General features: G+C 42.0%; 1 protein-coding gene across 25 annotated transcripts in view; it reads left to right on the top strand.

Annotated features, from left to right (window-relative positions):
- The window catches only part of EPB41L3 (erythrocyte membrane protein band 4.1 like 3), a 233040-nt gene that overhangs the window by 86770 nt on the left and 130694 nt on the right, over positions 1-15576 (top strand). Inside the window, exon 1 of one of the 25 annotated variants that reach the window (XM_082699163.1) lies at positions 1938-2025. The exons of the other annotated variants lie outside the window; for them this stretch is intronic. The gene's annotated coding sequence lies outside the window, so the exon portion shown is untranslated. Of the gene's footprint in view, positions 1-1937; positions 2026-15576 lie in introns of those variants that run through there. 25 annotated transcript variants of the gene reach the window in all.

The following is a 15576-nucleotide window of genomic DNA, read 5'->3' as shown; positions in this document are numbered from 1 at the left end:
GCGGTGGGTGTGGTTACCTAGTAAATTGTAACTGGTCCCTTGCAAGTGGGAGCAGTCTTTCCTTTTGGGGTTTTATATATACGGATCCAAAGTTTTCTAGGGTTTTCTCCTCCAGTTGCAGCCCAGGGTTAAAGTTGGAAAGATTGTTGGAGAACAGACAGAATGATAAAGAAAACATGTGGTATTAATTACGTGTGGAGGCTGGGCTGGGAAATCCTGAAAGGGCCAGGCAGTCCTGCTAATGCAGTGCTTCCATTACGTGTTGAAGTTGGTGGTTCAGTATTTTTACATTAGTCTTGCAGTCCTGTACAATCGCTTTTGCAGATATCCTGCCTAACCTTTTTGGGGGGCCCAATTTAGGCTCCCAGAGGCGGCCAGGTGTCCTGGAGTTTCCCTTGATAGCATGAACGTTAGCAGAAGAGTCATCGCACTAAGTGCTGAAAACATTCTTCTGGGGGGTTTTACTCTGATATTTGAAGCCTCCAGGAAGCCAAAATTCTAAAAATTCCACGTCTATCTGGGAGCCCTGGACCCAGCACCAATTACTGCAAATTAAGCCAGAAAAGCCCCATTATGAAAGGGGAGCACATCAAGCTTGAGTAAACTCCAGGGAATGGAGAGGCAATTTATATCTTGGCCCTCACAGGGTTTTTTAAAAACGCATCTTAATTTTGGTTTCAAACTTTTAAAACTTCAGTAACAAAGTTGTGAGAGGAAATAAATTCTAGACTGAGAAGCAGTAACTTTGTTAATTTCACAAGGCATTGATGAAAATCTCGGAATACTGTCTTATTTGCATTATAATTTTCTGGTAGTTTAGAAAAGCAAAATACTATATCCAAGGCATAAGGTACTGCATAAAGTTCAGCTAGCTAATCCACTTCAGGCAAATACTTTTTTTGCAAAAAGAACATGTTTTGTGAGTGATTTATCAGTAATTAAAAGAGTAGCCACGTTATTTAATTTGTAAACACCTTTTAGATGAAGGCTCCAGAAGAGACAGGTCAAAGGTCAGTGTCTCCGCTGAGTATTTACATTTAATTTTCAAGTCATTTCTTCTGCATGAATGTGATTTAGATTAGAGGCAGTTTTTGCCAGTTCTTGTACGGGGTTTGGACTTTGGCCAACTTTGAATTGTGTTGAAATAGGAGACCAGGGATTTTTTTTTTTTTTTTTCTTGATTAGAAACTACATTGTTTTTTTAGAACTCTTTGGTCAAATGCGTTAAGGGGCTGCCCAGATACAACACAGGCAACTCTTCATTCACTAAGAGACGTGATATTGTCACAAGTTGGTGAATATTTCCTGCATTTACTCGATGTTGGATTAAATGTGGCAGAAACTTTTTGTCCAGGATATGGTCTTACATGTTGTCGTATACATGTTCATCTTTTAAGTTAGCGTTTTAAAACGAAGTCTTAAAATTCACAAATGAGAATTTGTGTCTTCTTCAGTGACATAGAACTTCATTCAGGAGTAAGCTGAAAAATATGCATTTGAGAGAGAGAGAGAGAGAAGTTGTGAGAATTGAGCTATAATGAAGAGAGAGGTTACTTATTTACTTGACTGCCCTGAACATCTTTGGTTCCCATAGCGTCTTACAAGCATCCAGCCACAGTTCTGCCCTGAGTGTCAGCTTTATTACGGGATATAGACTTACTATTGAAAACCATGAATCAAATTCATCTTTAGCACCACTTCATTTAGATGGATCTTTAGTGGTGCAATTGCTGCATCTCTTTCTTTCAAAAGGCTTGCTGGCTGCTAATTTGTTGGGAATTCGTCAGGCACTCTTGCAGGGTTCTGCTGTCAGTTGATTTGCCTTGGCAGCAAAGAATTGTGTGCTCAGAAGCAAGGACTGGAGCAGTGAAGTCATTACCCTGCCTGGTGTTGTGACATCACTATGGCTCAAAGGAAACAAGGGTGGGGCAAGCAAAACCAGACGGTCTGAAGCATCTTGCTGGCTTGAACTTTGCTTGATAAATGAATGAGACTCTCCTTTCTCAAGTTGAACTGCACCATAAGGTATTGTTTGGAGGATGGGAAGGTAGATGTCAATTCAAGACTGTGTAGGAAAGTGTTTCATAGATAAAGGAAGAAGAAGGTTTTTTTTGTTTTTTTTTATGAAATAGTAGAAATCATTGAATTTCCTTTTTATTGGGGAAAACAGTATATGGAAGCTTAAAAAGGGCCATTTAAACAATTACCCAGAGAGCAAGAATAATGAGTCTGTATTTTTGTTTATGCACAGAGCCAATTTTTTTTTTTTTTACTATTCTTTGCACTTAAATAACATTCTTGCTAAATTCTTGGTTTAGATAATTAATACTATCTTTTAAAAGTATGTGTTGTCTATAAAGATGGTGTGTTTTCTGGGTAAGCAGTGTCATTTCTGATTTATTTTTGAGTGATGTGAAATTGGCAATTGGCAATGGTGGAAGAAGCTGGAGATCTCACAAGTTTACAAGACATCTGCAGTGGTTTGGGGTAATTGATTTCCACTTACACTGTTTCACAAATTATTTTATACTTTAACATTTTAATCCTAACTTAGATTTCTAGCACACAGATGACTACAAACGGGTTTCACCCAAATTAGTATTGAATAAATTATAAAAGCAAGTCTGATATTCTGAAACTGTAAAGTACATTTCACGTTTTGATTTTTGCATGTAATGTGATACGAGTATGAAGAAGTGATGGCTCATAGGATAGTTGCACATCTTCACTGTCTTTTCTGTACTTCCTTGGTCAAGATGACTGTCGTTTTTTTCATGTGAGCGTATTATGCATGTAGAGGAGCTGGGCAGTTCTTCACTGTGTAGCTATTCCAGAACAATTTCCGAAGCCGGGGGAAGGGGGGGAATGGGAAGAATGACACAAGTAGAGAAGTTGAAATTAGATACCAGAATTGCAGATCACTTGGTGGAAATGTCTTCAGTATTACATTTTTAGACCTTGCGGTGATTGGTTAAATTGCACACTTTAGAATTGTAAGCTTCTATTAGCACCAAACCTCTAATTCTTTTGTAATTTGCAGTATAGAGAAAAAGCTGACAACTTAATTTTTGGATTGCTGACACATTGATACATTGTTCTTACATTCCTTCCTTACAAACTTAAAAAAAGAGGGGGAAAAAAAAAAGGCAGCAGAAGGGTCTGTACTGGACCTAGGAAACAAATGCAATATTTAACCTGCTTCATGTGTTTATTTTTCTCTCCAGTTTTACTGAGTGAGTGAGTGCATGATGTGAGTAGGAACTTATTTTTCTTGGAGTTTCGTCCCCAAACCAAGTGCAGGTCTAAACACTTATAGCATTGAGTAAATATTTATGGACTTGAATGAAAAATGAGGCCATTTGTGACTTACGCTTCGCTACAAAAAAAAATATTTGAAAAGGCTTCAAAGGCCCTGCTGCTTTATTTAAAAATGCGAGTTACTGAACCCATGTCTGCAGTCATTATTTTTAATGGCATGATCCCCTTCTTAACAAGCTTGCTGTTATCCCCATAGCTTGAATGAGGTAGGTTCTGGGGGTTTTGCTATATCAGAGAAGAAAATACTGCAGGTACCTAGAGAAACAAGAATGGTTTCTTTAAGGGAAGATCTGCAGGAGGCCTGCTTCCTTTCCTGCCAGCTCTAATTGGTGTCATGGAGGACATCAGCAGAGAAGGAATTCTCAGAAGATGAGGAAAGGGATCGGACTGGTGTGTGACAAAAGCTGAAAATGGATTAGGGCTGGGTGATGATACCGATCCTGACGTCGGACTGAAAAAAGAAAAACTATTTTCTGTTGTGGATCTCTCCTCTTTGGTCATTTTTCTACGTAGTGTTTACATTCTCAGACAGTGAGTTTCTTTCTCTGTGTCTTTCTGTAAGCCCCAGATATCATCATGTCTACAACAAACTTTTATTTTTGCATTTTAACATGTCTGAATTTGGGCTAGGAATTACAGTTGCTCTCAACCATGTGGCAGAGAGAAAGCAGGCAACTGATTTCACGGATTGGAGCATGCATCCAAAATTGGAGATTGGATGTCAGCTGACTGGAAGAAAACCTTGGAGTAGTAACGGGCACTGGTAGGAAATGGTGCCTCACTGATAGAGATGCACAGGGGATGGCATTGTGGGAAAGCAGGGGCGGAGAAAACTGAGTTGGTCTGCAATTCAAAGGAGTCAGAGTCTGAGTAGAGAATTTTTAGGAAGACCTTGGACAAATTATTTTGTTTCTGTGTATTTATTTATGCATAGAATACCTAAATAAATCTAAGAGTTCTTTAAATAACTAGAAAAGAGAAATTCTGGTGTATGAGTCATTGCTTGATTGGCAGAGTGCTGTGTCTCTTACGATGAATGGTGCCATGAATTTTATGGAAAATGGTTCGTCACTTGGATGTGCAAATTTTTTATAAAAAATGCTTTATAATCAGTGCTTCTTTATATGGCTCCTTCTGTATATTAGTAATTATTTTTTTAAGATTTTAAAAATTTTATTTAAAGAGATAAAGTGCACATGCTTTCGGAGGGGGGCAGAAGCAGAAGGAGGGAGAGAATCTTAAGCAGATTCCCTCCTGAGTGAGGGGCTTGATCTCATGACCCTAAGATCATGATCTGAGCTGAAATCGAGTCAGACACTTAACCAGCTGTGCCACCCAGGTTCCCCAGTAATTATGTTTCATTATGTGCTTTCCTTTATGGGACACATCTATTGAATGGTCTTCATATTCTCGTTTGGTCCTTGGAATATGGCTGGGCTTTGATTGAGGTGAGTCCTCTCCAAAAGTCAACAGGCCTAAATTTAGGTGGAATGTAGCATTTACCCTAGGGAGTAGTAGGAGACGAGTTGAAGGAGAACGTGTGGGGCCTCCTTGTAGAAGGTTTTGGATATGAGACAAAAGGATATTTTGGACTTTACTAGATATAGGAGGGAGCCAATGAAGGTAATTGAGTAGGGAAGAAGAGTGTTTATTTTTTTTTTAATTTTAATTTTATTTTTTTAAAGATTTTATTTATTTATTTGACACAGAGAGATCACAAGTAGGCAGAGAGGCAGGCAGAGAGAGAGAGAGGAGGAAGCAGGCTCCCCGCGGAGCAGAGAACCCGATGCGGGACTCGATCCCAGGACCCTGAGATCATGACCTGAGCCGAAGGCAGCGGCTTTACCCACTGAGCCACCCAGGCGCCCCAAGAAGAGTGTTTATATGGTGATCAATGTAGGTTGTATTGGAAGAATAGGAGTCTGGAGATAGATAACCTTTTGTTAGTGGCCTAATCCAGAATTTTTCAGAAATTGATTGTGATGACAACTCCATATATTTTTCGTGGTCACATTCAAGTCGGAGGTTAGTTTTTTGGGGGGCTGTATAGAGTGGAAGATTAGACATATGGAAGATGGGAAGATTTTCATGCTGTTTATTTATTCTTCCCAATAAAACACGTTTGTTAATTTAGATATTAAAAAATTACTGCATGCTGACTTTAAAATATGCTCTAGAGGCACGTGGGTGGCTGAGTTGGTTAAGTGTCCAACTCTTGATTTCAGCTCAGGTCATGGTCTTCAGGGTCATGAGATTGAACCTGGTATTGTGCTCCCCACTGGGCATGGAGCCTGCTTAAGATTCTTTTTCTCCTTGTCCTTCTGCCCCTCCCTACCCCCTCTAAAAACATAATAATAAAATGAAGTATGATGTATTCTAAAATGCTGAAAAGCAAAAAGGAGAAATCTCCCCCCCCCCCACCAAGACAGCTGCTGTTAATATTTTTGGCAAACATCCTTCCAAAGCTATCTCTTGGCATGTCTAATATACACCATAATGGGAATCAGCCTTGTGTTGGGCTCCCTGTCTCACTATTTAATCGTTCTGTGACCTCGGTCAACTCTCAACTTCCTTGACTCTGTTTGCTAATTTCTCAAATGGCCGTAACACTCCCATCTTAAGTGCTACAATACATGCAAAGTACTAAACATAGTACCTGAGGTATCATAAGTGCCTACTAAATACCAGTAGCTTTATTTTGTGTATGTACAGACTCAGGCACCTATTTTACAAGAACAGATTTCTAGCTTAAACATTATATGTAACCATTTTCTTTTTTATGTAACAGTATATCCTGGGAAGCTTTCTCATGTATACAAATCTGTATCTCCATCATTATTTTTAATGGGAAATGAATATTTTCTTTGGGTCCTATACAACACTAGTGAAGGATCATTACCTTAACGATGGTAATTATTTGAAATCTTGTCGTCCAGCCCCTCCTCCTCCTGTTACTTGCTGCCTGTACTTTTTGTCATTGTCTTGTAGCACACACATCAGGGGGCTGTGATGAAACAGGACATTAAACAAAATTAAAATTGTTAATGGTATTTGTGTGCATCCCAGGGGTGTGTGTGTGTGTGTGTGTGTGTGTTTGTTTAGTCCTGATAAACGAAAACAACCAAGTTTAGCCATATATTTTTTTCTTTTTTTTTTTTAAGTTTTTATTTATTATTTGATGGAGAGAGACACAGCAAGAGAGGGAGCACAAGCAGGGGGAGTGAGAGAGGGAGAAGCAGGCTTCTCGCTAAGCAGGGAGCCTGATGCCAGGACCCTGGGACTGTGACCCAAGCTGAAGGCAGACACCCAACGAATGAGCCACCAAGGCACCCTATTTTTTGATTTCTTAATTCAAACTGTGACAAGAGTCTATTCACAGACAGATGACCTTCCCTGACACAGCCTAACCTTGAGGTCCCAGGTACCAACTGTCTCCCGGAGTGCATCCCAGCATCCCCCAATAGGCAGCAGACACCTGGGCATGTAACTAAACTAGACTCTGAATTCAGAGTTGAAATACTTCAGGGTCTGAGATAGTTAAGGAGGTATGGAGGCATGGGGCTTCCAGGGACAAAGAAAACAAACAAAAAGCCTGCCCTGGGTCTTGAACCCTGCCTTTGTCTTCAGCAGTAGAGGGTTAGTGAATGTTGGACTCTGTTCACAGATTTCATGCAGATTCTCCATGGATATGGGCCACTCTGTTGTGTTAGAGACAAGCCCATGGTTTTGACTATTAATTTTACTTGCCATCCCTGTTGTTTTCCTGCATTCAGATGGCTGAGGAAAATAGTGGTATGATCCCAAGATGGCGCTAACTGACGTGGTAGACCTAGTCTTCTGCTAGGTCGCCATGATGGAGCTTAAGCCCAAGGGTGGGCCTGGGAGTTGCTTGCTTTTATGCAATTTGTGTCTAGAGTTACTCACATCGTGGAGATACAGTGTTTGGTGATTTCATTTGAGAGAATTCTTGATCTTTGTCTACTCTACGCCATTATTTTGTGCTATAGGTGGTGACTTTTATTAACTTGAGCTTAAACCGTATACTGTTAGTGGACAAAGTATGGGGTTGGAAAAGGTATAGAAGTCGACCAATTTGCTCAAGACATTTGGAAAATTCTTCCCCTTAAAGCCTGAAATCTAGATAGCAGTAATTCATGGGGGAGGAACTGTGTTGAAGAATAAAGAAAATAGAGTGAGTTAGAGTAGATATGGATTGAAACATCTGCTCTTCTTCAGCTAGATAACTTGGGGAAGGTTGCTCCATTTTTCTGGGCAAGGTCCTCCAGCTGTGAAATGGCAATGATGGTGCCAACAGGAAGGTTGAAATGAGACCTATGTATCTGAAGACCTCTAGAGCCATGTGGAATGAGAGTAGACACATAGTAAATATTTTTGCAATTAAGCTACTTTGTTATTTGCCTACTTTGCTTGTTCCTAGAGACCTGTTAGGAGTTAAGATTGCAAAAATAAACCCCCTTGGAGAGTATGGAATTGTGGAACATTCCAGCACAAACTCCATAATCCAAAAGATGACCCTCAATGAAAATAATAAAATTTTGTCAAATTTGAAATTCCAAATGACAGTAGTAGAGGTTTGCAAGGAATTAGTCACAGTGGTTTTCACATCTTCTTGTGTAGTGTAATTTCCTGGGGAACTTGCTAAAAAGCAATTCTAGGGACCCATCCATAATTCTCAATAGGTCTGGAGCTGGGTCCAGGCATTTGTATGTGAACAGGTATGTAAGTGGATTCTGGGCCACATTTTGAGATAGCTGTTTCAAGGAATCTTTTCTCAACAACTTCTTAGTTTACTGGTTACTGTCTGGTAAATACGTAATCTGGGAAGATACTACCATGTCAATAAATAGTACTAATGTTGGAGAGAATGCTCAGCGTAAAGAGCCCTGCCTGCTTTCACTATGGCTGGTCATCACTTAATCGCTTTTGTGGTCCTTCTAGGAAGTTAAGTAAAATTTAAAAGATTAAGGAAGTAGGATTAAAGGTTAGTTTTCTTATCTGTTAAATAGGGATGATGGTAATTATGTAGCATAATGGTCAGGAGTATTAAATTAGTAAGTGAAAGGGGCTCTTGGTTTTCGACTTAGGTTGTAGTCATGGGGGTCATGGGATTGGGCCCCATGCATGTTTTTTGGGGACTCTCTCTCTCTCCCTGCCCTCCCCCCACCCATGTATGCTCTAAGCAAGCAAGCAAGCAAATAAATAAATACAATAAGAAATGAAAATGACTAAAATCTTTGTTTTCTCTGCAAATGTTAGGATTCTTAGTGATACTATGTAAATGGTAAATGTCCAGATTACATTATGATATATAGTAATTATCTTTAGTTTCTCTATTCTCCTATCCGAAAAGGACACATTTCTCACTTTTCTGTGGAGAGAGACAACAAAAAAAAAGTCACTTGTATTTCTTCCTAGCATTACATCGATTTCTTAGGATCGGAAGATGAATTCCGAAGGGAGCTTCCATACCTTGGAGCTGCAGCCGCAGGGCCACTGGCGGGTCTGAAGCAGCTTTCCTGGTCACACAGCTCCCGGCACAGGGAGAGTGCAAGTGGGGATGAAGATGTCCTCAGTCACTTTCCTCCCTCTCCGGGCAGTGTCTCCAGGTGTCACCAGACCTACATCTTGGAACCACCTGCCCGAGGGCCTTAACATATAGACAATAGATGTAAAGGGCAAAAGATGGGATATACAAATATTTAGTAAATTAAATTTCCTAAACTCCTTTTCTACTTAATATTCAGCAAACTGTTCCCCTGAAACATGTATTGGTTTCATCCGTTTACCGTTACACCTGTTATTTCTCCCTGTTCTTACTTAAGAGTTGGATTTCAACCTGGTCATCTCCCTGCCTGCACTTCTCCTGACTAGAATTATACATGACCTTATGTGGTCTTCCTAGTGTCCCGAGGAGCCCGTGTTGCCAGTCACAGCAAAGATGTCCCCCGAACTCACGTCTACACCCTGCGCCTGGCTGGCTTCCACCCTCTCTGTCTCAGTGAACGTTTTACTCGCCCCGACAGTGGGTCCAGGTCTTTTAAACGCAGACCAGCTTCAGTCCCAACGACCCCTTCTCCACACGACTCTGAGTCAAGTGTCTGTCAGCCTAAAGAAAGAAGCGAAACAAACCAACCCCGTCTTCTGACTCCGCTTCCTCCTCAAGTGTGCCGGTGCCCATGTTTCTTCCCGGCTGCTTGGCTCTGAGCCAGGCTTCTTTGAAATTATGATTTGTCCAAGCAGGATGCTCATTTGGCAACAGCGATGGTTACTTTTAAAAGATACACTAACGGATACTAAAATGCACGTTTAGACTGTAAAGACGGATGCCATGAACCAAAGCTTGGGACTTGGAGCCTTTGTAAGGTTTGATTCCTCTGTTCATTCCTTTACTCGTTCATTTGTGTATTCCACAAATACTTCTGAAAGGCTCCTCGTGAACCTGGTACTTGCTTGGTGCTAGGATGGCCCAGTGAACAGGATAAGCTAGACCCTCTGCTTCTCCTCTTTGCCCTGTGGTTTAAGCAGGGGGATAGGGAATAAGTAAAATAATGTGATTTCTGAGGGAGATGAGTGCTTTGAAGCAGGACCAGAGCACAGTGACCATGTGTGTGGAGGGCTGCTTTAGATACTGCCATTTGGGGACTTTTAACATTTTATCAGGTCCTCCTTGTTTGTACCTCTTCTCTTTAGCTGTGATGCTAATTCTCTGTTGTAAGTGGTCTGGGGCAGGGGCACCATCTGTAATCATCGCGCGTGTGTGGGCCAGGTACAGTGCCTCAAGGATCCCGTGTCACTGCTGAATAAGCAGCTTTTCCTCTTGTCCCCCCTTTTCCTGTGCCTTACCTTTCTTGTGATACTGCTTTGACTTTGAATATACCTCCTCTTCTTTCTTAGGTAAGCTTAGTTTCTCCTACTGTCATGCTTGGATTTGGACTGTGAAACTTAGGACACTTGTGACTTAGGTTTGGATTCGTAATTTCATAACCCTTTTTCTTAAAAAATGCGCCCCAAATTGTAAAAGCTTTAGCACTGACAGAACCTACATCTGCCCCTGAGCCTGCTCCATTTTCAGCTGCCCCTTTTCTGAGGTCTGACTGTGAGTCTAGTTAACCAGAATCCAGAACCTTGACTGGGTCCCAACCCATTCCCGTTCTTCTGGAGGATCTCACAGGTGTACCCGACAGATATGCCTGAAGACTTGCATTTATTTGCAACTTGGCTGGAAGAAGTTGCCGAGCCATGGGCCACCTGGGTAGCTCAGTTGGTTGGGTGTCTGCCTTTGGCTGTGGTCATGATTCCAGGGTCCTGGGATTGAGCCCTGCATCAGACTTCTTGTTCGGCGGGGATCCTGCTTCTTCCTCTCTCTCTGTCTGCTGCTCTTTTTGCTTGTGTTCTCTCTGTGTCAAATAAATAAAATCCTTAAAAAAAATTTAAAAAAAATTTTTAAAAAGTCACCGAGCCTCTCTGAGGGAGAGATTGGAATTTGCAGAGCAACCCCCATCTTCTTCCTATAGAATTCTTGTGATGACCAAGTGTGTGATTGATGGGAAAGCTCTTGTCAAGTTGTAAAGTTGCACACAATAATCGGCAGTCTTTGTAGGGAGTTAAGATGGCATACATCGGGAAAAGGAGCGTGTTTGACTTCTTTCGTGCTCCGCGCCCCAGTTCTGTGCCTCCATTTGTTCTCCTCACAGCAGAATGTATCTTGAGGACTTACGAAGTGTCAGCATTCTGCAGCTACCAACAACAGAGTGGTGAACAAAATGATCACCAGTGCCCACTCTCCAGGGGCTCGGTGTCACGCAGGGCACAGAGTTAAGGGATTGCCTGCTTGGCAGTGACAATCCATCAGGACTGGTAGAGCCATGGGAGGTTGGGACAGCGAAGGAGACCAGGAGGCTCTCCTACCTGGACTTGGGTGTGTGGTCCTAGAAGGAGAGGGCGAGATGTCAGACCTAAGACCTGAACAGTGACCTCGCATCGGCACATGGCAGAAACAGGGGAGGGCCCGGCTGGGTCTAGGGTAGGCTACCGGGAATGTTTGAGGTGACTGGCCCCCTTATACAAAGGCTGAGAGGAACGAGAGAGCTAAGTCACTTGGAGAACTTGAAGGAAACTGCATCTGACTAAGAAGCAAGATGGGACCCAGGGACAGTGGGGAGAAGGTGAGACGAGCCTTGAAGAAGACTGCTGGGTCAGAGCTCAGGGCCCCATGCTTTATGTCGCCTTGAGGAGATGTGGAGGCAAGGAGGAGTTTTGCCCTGTTGGCGCATGTGGTCAAATGTGATTTTCAGAACCGTTACTTTGGCTCTTGAAGTAATCTAGGGAATTTCCTTTTCAAGAGACAGTCTATCAGTTGTAGTTAAAATGACTGGTTTTGAATCTCTTGTTTGAGTGAATGAATGAATCCGTAAGCTTATTAGTAAGTTTTGACTCCACAGCTGTCTAGATTTATAATGTCGGGAAATACTTAACCTTAAAAATTTCACTTCCTTTTTCTATAAACTAAAAATAATCACACTTGCACAATAAATGAGTCCTTCCAGCAGCCCTGCGTGTAAGTCCTTTGCACATAGTAACTGTCCAAGGAGGATTTCAGGGTAGTTCGGAAGTGGAGATGGAGGGAAATGTTTAGGGGGGAGAGTTGTGATATTTGCTGATGTGTTGGGTTTGGGAGGCAGGGGAGAGGGGAGTAGCCTCACTTACTGCCCCTGAGGTTATGTCTGCGGGGTGGGGGGGAGGCCTGGGTAGAGGGTGGGGTTGGTGACAGGGACACAGACATCAGGAGTTGGGCCCAAGGGTCCTATGGGGCATCTAAGGGAGAGATATCCAGGAGGCTTTCCCTGGGGTTCAGCCAGCCAAAGAGATCCAGCTTCGGGGTTGAGACACTGACTCATTACAATTCAGAGGTCATTAAAGCTGGGGAAGATGAGGTCCTAGAGAGAGGACTTTGGGCAAATGTATTTCAGGAAGGAGAAGTCTCTGGGCCCCCCAAGTCCCCAGAGGATACCATTCCTGAGACAACTTTGCATTTCGCTGCCTCCAAGGCTGGCCAACTCTCAGTAAGGAGCTCAGGGGCGCTCCTTCCCCGACATGCCCAGTGGTCCTTCCAGTTCCCAGCTGTCCTTTCTCTCCCAGGCCGGGGCATCCTGAGGGAGGTGAAAACTGCCCAGCGGGTTAAGGAGAGGAAGGTAAGGGACTGGAAGTAGTGCACACACGTGCATGTCTGGGATACCAGGACGCTCAGAGAGAGGCTGAGAGCATGGGTGGTGAGGTACAAAATGCAGTAGGAATTTCTATCCACGGTGTTTTATTTTTTTAAAGAAGTATATTGAGAAGCAAAGGTGACATTGCTAAAAATACCCACCCCTATGTAGAGAAGGGGCTTTATTTAAAAATGTGACAGGCAGCTTAGTTTAAAGCACTAAGCATAGATTTGCTGCATTTTCTTTCACACAGCCCTCTTCTGGAGACTGTAAAAGGTTCTAATGGGTACTTACAGAGTGCCAGAAACGTGATGACAGCTTTTTTCGTTCCCTTAATTTGCTCCCTTTCTCCTTATGATAACAAATGAGTCTCCCAGGGAGGAAATATTCTTGCTCATAACTGAACGGAAATGCTGGGCCCGTCTCGTCTGTCACTCAGAGCTAAATGTCGAGATGACCCCCAGATGGTTAAGAAAGCGGAGGATGCTGAGATAGGTTTGAGGAGATGGGACCCAGGGAGGGAGACCGACCATGAGAGACTCTTGGTCTCAGGAAACAAACGGAGGGTTGCTGGAGCGGGGAGAGGGGAGGGGTGGGGTGGCTGGGGGATGGACATGGGGGAGGGTATGTGCTATGGTGAGTGCTGGGAATTGTGTAAGCCTGATGAATCACAGACCTGTACCTCTGAAGTAAATAATATATTGTATGTTAATTGAAAATTAATTAATTAAAAAAAGAATAGTGCAAAACATTTCTGAAACACAAAGAGGTTGAGCCATAGTGTGGTGACCAGCCGTATAGATAACGTCCAGCTGAAGAAACCCAACATTTGTCCAATGTGCTGTCTGTCTTCAAACTCTCGTCCACAGTGACACCTCCCCGCCTCCAGTGAGCAGCTGCCCTTCTGTATTTGTGTTTCTCGTCATGATAACAGTTCTGCATTCTTTTCCTTGTTACTGTTTGTCTCATCACTAACTTTCTGCGGTCTTGTTCATAAGGTTTAAAAACCATTACATGATACACTGTGTATATCCTTCTGCAGCCCTTTTCATTCGGCATGAAGTTAGTGTTCACGTACATTGACATCTGTGGGATTCCATGGCGTACTTCTCGTTAGGGAAGACCAGTCGCTTTTGCCCAGGTTCCTGGCTTCTTTACTCCTCCTGGAACAGGCTTGTTCTTCCGCCTCAGAGATGCTGTCCTCTCAGACCAGACCAGAAAATTCTCCACCAGCATATTTACACAAGTTACCCCTTGTACTTAAGGCCCCATCACCCCTCGCCCCATTCAACACTACCTGTTCCCCTTCCCTACTTATGTTTTTTCGTATTCAACATATTTTACTTTTATGTTTATTGCCACCTGCCCCACCCAGAGTATATCAGCTTTGCTTTTTTGTCATAGACCCGAGCTCTTAGAACAGTGCCAAGCACGTGATAGGTGCCCAAGAAATACCTAAATGAAGGAGACATTTAAAATAGAATGGGAGACAATCCCATGCATCAGGGAAGGAAAAATCTAAGTCAATCTTTAATATTTAGTAGATCTGGTTTCGTTAAAAGTGAGTGTTGTAAGTTCACTTACAAAGTGAACTTTGTAAAAACCTTAAAAAGTGAGACTCCCTGCTGAGAAAGCTTGCCTGTACAGCCTGCGGGATCTTCTTGGGATGTAAAAGAATGGGTCTGTTTGCCAAGTCAAGACATACGTCACTGAGCAGTGTCATGCTTCCAGAGTGACAGTTGGGTGCCAGTCATTTTCAATTAACTTCAACTTGAGATTCTTGATGCTTGTTAGAATATAGTAATTTACCCCCTCCCCAAGAATTAACACTTCCATGTTGTCAATATCTTCCCAGACATACCATCTGGCCTGCCCCCTTTTTTTTTCCCCTTCCAATTTTAGCACAGTGTAAGGTAAACAGGGTTGTTTTTTTTCTTACCAATGAATATTCCATTGTCTTGTAATTTAGAAAGTAATTTGTACTTCTCTCATTTTCACTCTTTGTCCTGGGAAAATCAAGGATTAGTTAGTTTTTAATTCTGAGCTCTTCAGTGAAATATCAAGTAGATAAGTGAGGTTTTGATTAAGCATGCATCTAATTAAAGAAAACTGAATAATGTTTTTCTTTTGGAATATAGTAGGAAATTATTGTGAGATATAAAGATAGATATTTTTGTTTTCATCTATGGCAAAATCATCTATAAGTTAGTTCTAAAGAATTTCTTAGCCAAAAGAAAGTTTTCATTCCTGCTTTATTTCTATTTCTTTACAGGAAATTACATTTTTCTCTAAATTTAAGTATCATATCTAGACTTCAGGAGGGTAGAAATCCAGAATTTCTCCCTATTTAGCTCTAGGTACTCCGTGCTGGTGAAGCTGAATGATCTTTCTTCATTCTTAATTTTGTTTTCAATTACAGTTGAACTTTGATCAATGCTGTGAAGGTCCACTTCATGCAAATTTTTTTCTGATAAATACAGTAGAGTACCATATATTTTCTCTTGCTTTTGGTTTTCTTCACATTTTTCTTTACTCTGGCTTTATTAAAAGAATGTGGTATATAGTACATATTACAAAATATGTGTCAAATGACTGCTTATGTTGTTGGAAAGGTCTCCAGCAACAGTAGGCTACTTGCAGTTAAGTTTTGGGGGAATCAAAAATTTTACACAGATGTTTGACTGTAGAGAGTGGTTGGTACCCCATGACCCTTACATTCTTCAAGTTTAAACTATATATATTTTTTTCTTGGTGCCAACAGTGACTTCTTTCTTTCTTTCTTCCTTCCTTCGTTTTTTTTTTTTTTTTTTTTTTTAAGATTTTATTTGTTTATTTGACAGACAGAAATCACAAGTAGGCAAAGAGGCAGGCAGAGAGGGGGGCAGGAAGCAAGCTCCCTGCCCAGAACAGAGCCTGATGTGGCGCTTGATCCCAGGACCCTGGGATCATGACCTGAGCTGAAGGCAGAGGCTTAACCCACTGAGCCACCAGGTGCCCCCATAGTGACTTCTGCATGAGGCTCTAAGATCAG

Source organism: Mustela nivalis (genome assembly GCF_964662115.1).
Source record: "Mustela nivalis genome assembly, chromosome: 14".
Taxonomy (NCBI): domain Eukaryota; kingdom Metazoa; phylum Chordata; class Mammalia; order Carnivora; family Mustelidae; genus Mustela; species Mustela nivalis.
This window is presented reverse-complemented; position numbering and strand designations above follow the sequence as displayed.